Consider the following 6,015-nt stretch of genomic DNA (forward strand, 5'->3'; position numbering starts at 1 on the left):
TCAGTTTTAAATATCAAAGGAATGTCAAAGGGGGAGAGATATCTATGGTAATATCTTTCACTTGAATACTAGTGATAAGACATGTTTAATTGCACATATTGATGAAAGTTGGTTATGGCATAAAAGACTCTGTCATGTGAATTTTGATTGCATTGTAAAGATCAGTTCAACTAAGGCAGTAAGGGATTTACCTAAGATTGTGAAATCTCATAATTCAGTATGTAAGGAATGTCGAAGGGGGAGAGATATCTATGGAAAAGCATTATTCTTTGGGGGAGAGATTATTCATTGGGGAGAGATATATAATCTTTGGATATATGTATTTTTGGTTTTGGTTCTATAACAAACTTTGTATTGATCTATCTTTGGGAGATTGATTGGTTTACTATTTTTAGCATTCTGTTTTTGGCACTTAGATGTTTTTCCATCTAGTGTTGCCATCAATGCCAAAGGGGGAGATTGTTGGTATTATTGATGACTTCGTCATGTGTTGCATTGGTTTTGTCATTGATGTCAATACTTATCTTGTTGGAGGTCTACATTGTTGTTTTGATATATGGCTATATTGGTTTACTGTTCAATCGGCAATATGGTTCACTGGTATGGTTAATGGCTTATGCACAGTCACCAGTACGTGTTCGTGGTGCAAGAGCACCCAGTTTTGGTTGCATTTTCAAAATTTTCAGCAATTTTGGTGTGATTAGGTTCAAATGTGTGTTTTCTTAGTTTGAAATAGTATCCCATAAGTGCATTGGGATAACCTATTATGATGGGTTGTTTATGTTGAGTCATTGGGTATCCAAAGGAGCTGATTCAAGTTACCCCAATGACTCGATGGGTTAAATTTGGCTTGGAGCAGAGTCATCGGGTATCAACAAAATCTTTTTATTGCTACACTAATGACCAAATGAACCATCGAGTATCAGTAGGATTTGTTGCACGCTACACCGATGTCCTAATGGGAGTTATCGGGTATCGGGGAGAATGGTTTCTTGTTATCGCGCGGCCCTGATAGAAAAGTGCTAGTCAAGGAAAGAGTTATCGGGTATCGGGAGGAGTGTTTCCTTATTACCTTGATAACCCAATAACAAGGCACAAGCGGAGGAGGTTGACTTTGGAGACATTAGCCATCAAAAAAGCACAATGTCATGCTACTCAATCACCCGATGGAAAGTGCAAAGCAAAAGTGTGAAGATGTCGGTCATCGGTAGCTGTTATGATGTTACACCGAAGACACGACAGGAAGTGTGGAGTGCAGAAAGTTGACATCAGCTATCGAATGAAGGGATTTATTGCTATCCCAATGCCTGAAGGGAAAAGTGCAAAATTTGCAACGAGCATCGGAAGCCAGGTTCTGAGGCTACATCGATGACTGTTTTGAGACTCTTTTTCAACTTGTAACCGTCTATGTTTCACGACAAATGGAATGTTTAAAAGACCCAATGGGCATTTATAAAAGGTTGGATGTTGGATGGCTAAATACTACATGAAATACATATAGCCTATTTTCTGGTTTTCTTTGGTTGTGTGTTGTACTATCTTGTTTTGTTAAGTTTTCATTACAGTTTTATAATTTAAGTTTCCTTTTTGTTGTTTGTTTCGGTGTTTTGAATGCACAGTGTAAATATGGCTCTGTCTTGAACCTCCACCATGGGATCCACGCAGCCATTGGAGTTGTTCAGGAAGAGCCAAAAATGTATAGTAAGAGTAGAGAAGTAGTAGGGGGAAACCAGAAAATGGTAATCGCCATTTCTGCAAATTGGCCCTAGGCGAGCTTGGTGATATTCTGGCTAGGTGTTAATAGTGTGAAGTAGATAACTTGCAGGGTAGGAATCTATTGAGAACTGGAAGAATATCCAGAAGGCTATAAGCCCTCGAACTTAGTCATTGTGTAACTGAAAGAAGAGAGTTTTCCAAACCAAACATGAAGGGTGGGTTTTGCAAAGAGAGAGAGAGCAAGTGTTGGATGTCCTGCACCCCTGCAAGGATATAGTGAGAAAGCTTACCTTGTGAGCTTGAGGAAGGTGAAACAAGCAAACTATTGGTAGGGGAGTACATAGGAAAAGATTATGGGCCCTAATAGAGAATAGGATTTTACCATCAAAGAACTCCAGTTGGTGGTAAATTAAGGCTCTCCCTATCAAAGTGGTATCAGAGCAAGTTAAGACTTGGAAAGAAACTTCTTGATGATAGACACTAAATCTGTAGGAGAAAATAGTCTCATAATGGTGACCAATGGAGAGTTAGCCAAGAAGGTAGAAGATCAGGAGGAAGAGAATAGACTCTTGAGAGAAAGATTGCTACAATTGGAGAGCAAACTGGATGTAGTTGAGGATAAAACTGAGAAAGTAATAATTAAGGTAAATGAAGGGAAGGTAAAATAATCATTAGAAGAGGATAGGATACTTGAACCAGACCCTATTCTACCTAAAGAACCTTTCTTTAAAGCAGTTAAAGCCTTAGGGGGGAAATCCTTGGAAGGAGTGCCACTTTTTATGGGAAAATGGAGCCTGAAGTAGTTATGGAATGGATTGAAGGATTGGAGAATCACTTTGAGTGTGATGGAATTAGTGAAGCCCAAAAGGTGAAGGTAGCCAAGCCTAGATTGAGAGGAGAAACCTTGACTTGGTGGAATTTTATCCAAGAAGAAAGGCAAAAAGAGGGTAAGAACCAAATAGCCAATTGGAAAGGAATGGTAGCCAAGGTGAGGGAAGCCTATATCCCTAAAGATTATGAGATCCAACTATACAAAAGGAGACAAAACTTGAGACATAGAGACTTGGATGTGAGTAGCTACACTGAAGAATTTTAGAAGTTGTGTTTGAGATCCAAGGTGGTAGAGGATGAGGGCATCGAGGTAGCCAGATACTTGAATGGCTTGAGATGAAATGTTCAAGAGGAGTTAAGTTTGTTGTGTCCTAACACCTTGCATAAGTGCTTTCAATTGGCATTGAAGGTAGAGGAAAAGAGCAAGAAGAAACAAGAACAAAGCAATAGAAGTAGAGGTAGAGGAAGAGATGGTAGAGATCATAGAGGTAGCTATGGTGGTAGAGGTGTAGACCAAAGATCCCAAGAGGAATCCAAGTTGGTAGAGAAAAGTGGGGATTCCAATAGCAAGAGTAGCTATAGAGGAAGGTCTAGTGGATCAGGAAGAGGGTCATATTTTGCCACAATGAAGTGCTACAACTTCTATCAGCTTGGACACCCAACTTATAGATGTCCTGAGAAGTCTTCTTCATCCCAAGGAGGCGAAAGAAGAGTAAATTATATTCAAGAAGATGCAGCAAATGTGAAGGCATAAAAAGTGAGTTTAGATTCTGAGAGTGGAGAGAATCTCATGATGAGAAGAGTCTTGATCAAAGAACCGGTTAAGGAGGAACCTAGCCAAAGAAAATTCTTGTTTAGGATAAAATGCAAGATTATGGGTAAAGTGTGTAAAGTGGTGGTAGATTCAGGTTCCACTGACAATATTTTGTTAGAAGAAGCAGTAAGTAAACTTAACCTGCAATGAATTTCACATAGTAATCCTTATAGGGTTACTTGGCTCAATAAGCAGCAGCATGTTCTAGTGAATGAACAAACTTGGGTGGAGCTCACTAAAGGAAGTTACAAAGACAAGATTTTGTGTGATATCGTTCCAATGGATGCATGCCACCTACTCTTAGGTAGACCTTGGTAATTTGACAGGAAAGCAGTACACCATGGTTTAAATAATTCTTATACTTTCCAAAAAGATGGAGTTACTTACAAAATTCAGTCCTTAAAAGATGATGAAGGAAGTAGACCTAAGGGTTCCAATGTGTTGCTAGTTAGTGAGAAGTAGTTCATTAACACCCTGAAGGAAGGAGAAGGAGTGGGGTTTTCACTTGTAGTGAAACCTAAAGAAGAAAGCAAGGAAAATAAAGTATGCATTCCCAATGAAGTGCAACAGATACTAAACTAGTTCAAGGAGATCATTAGTGATGGAACACCTGCAATGTTGCCTCCTCAACATGCCATCAATCACCAAATTGACTTCATAAGTGGAGCTTCTTTGTCTAATAAGGTAGCCTATAAGATGACACTAGAGCAGAATCAGGAGGTAGCTAAACAAATACAAGAGCTTTTGGACAATGGCCTACTAAGAAAAAGCATCAGGCCATGTGTAGTGCCCACTGTGTTGGTACCAAAGAAGGGATGTACTTGGAGATTATGCATTGATTTGAGAGCCATCAATCGGTTTACAATAAGGTATAGATTTCCTATTCCCAAAATTGAAGATTTCATGGATTGTCTGGGGAGTGCTAAGTATTTTACCAAGAGAGACCTCAAGAGTGGTTACCACCAAATCTGACTCAAGGAGGGAGATGAATGGAAGACAACCTTCAAGTCTATAGAAGGACTTATGAATGGCTTGTTATGCCATTTGGACTCACCAATGCCCCTGGCACATTCATGAGGCTCATGAGTGAAGTACTCAAGGACTACATTGGTAAATTTGTTGTTGTTTACCTAGATGATTTCTTAATTTTTAGCAAGTTTAAAGATGAGCATCTTAAGCATATAGAAATTATATTGGAAAAACTATATGATGAACAACTAACCATCAATTTGGAGAAATGTGAGTTTATGAAAAAGGAATTAGTGTATCTTGGGTTTGTAATCTCAGGTGGTGATTTGAAAATGGACACTTCAAAGGTGGAAGCAATAATCAATTGACCTACTCCTAAAACAGCAAGTGAAGTAAGGAGTTTTCACGGTTTGGCTCAGTTTTACAAGAACTTCATCAGAGGGTTTAGTGAGATATGTGCACCTATGTTAGAGATAATCAAGGGAGGTGTGAGAACCAAGTTTGTATGGCCAAAGGAAGCATAAAATGGTTTTGATTTCTTGAAGACAAAGGTGTCTACACAACCGGTACTAATCCTACCAAGCTTTGACAAACTTTTCACAATTGAATGTGATGCCACCAACATAGCGGTTGGAGCAGTTTTTAGTCAAGACAATAGACTAGTTGCATTTTTCAGTGAGAAACTCAATGATGTAAAGAAAAGTTATTATTCCTATGATTTGGAATTGTATGCACTTGTCCAGTCACTTAGGAAATAGAAGCATTATTTTCTACCTAAGGAATTTGTGGTTTACACTGATAATCAAGCTCTTAGCTTTCTTAATTCTCAAGAAAAGTTAACCCATAGGCATATCAAATGGGTAGAGTATTTGTAGTCATATACTTTTACCATCAAACACAAGAAAGGACAATGTAATAAGGTAGTTGATGCATTGAGTAGGAGGTTACTAACAATACAAGAAGTGTAGCTCAAAAGCATTGGAGTGGATAGTTTCAAGAATTTGTATGAAGAAGATAAAGATTTTGCTACTGCCTACAAGGTTTGCCAAGAATTTAGGAATCATTTTCACAATGAATATGCATATTTCACTTTGCAGGATGGACTTTTGTCCAAAGGAGGATAGCTTTGTGTGCCCAAAGGGTCTATGAGAGAAAATTTGATGCAAGAAAAACACAATGGATGCTTGAGTGGGCATTTTGGTTTGAATAAGACTTTGGAACTTGTTCAAATATTCTACTATTGGCCAATGATGCAAAGGGATATCAGGAGATATGTGGAGCAATATGAAACTTGTCAAAGAGCTAAGGGAACATCTTCTAAGGCTAGACTGTATCAACCTTTACCTATCCCAAACAGGACATGGGAGTGTGTAAGTATGGATTTTGTGGTTGGTTTACCCAAGACCAAATCTGGATTTGATAGCATCTATGTTGTCATAGATAGATTCAGTAAAATAGCCCATTTTATTCCTTGTAAGGTGACTCATGATGCCAGTCATATTGCTCTTTTTTTTTTCAAAGAGGTCATTAGGATTCATGGTTTACCCATTAGTATAGTGTCATATAGAGATACAAAATTCATTGGACATTTCTGGAGAGCTTTATGGCAGAGACTGGGAACTAACTTGTCTTTCAGCTTAGCATACCATCCCCAAACGGATGGCCAAATAGAGGTGGTAAATAGA

The sequence above is a fragment of the Cryptomeria japonica genome, chromosome 4, assembly GCF_030272615.1.
Source record: "Cryptomeria japonica chromosome 4, Sugi_1.0, whole genome shotgun sequence".
NCBI classification, from domain to species: Eukaryota; Viridiplantae; Streptophyta; class Pinopsida; order Cupressales; family Cupressaceae; genus Cryptomeria; species Cryptomeria japonica.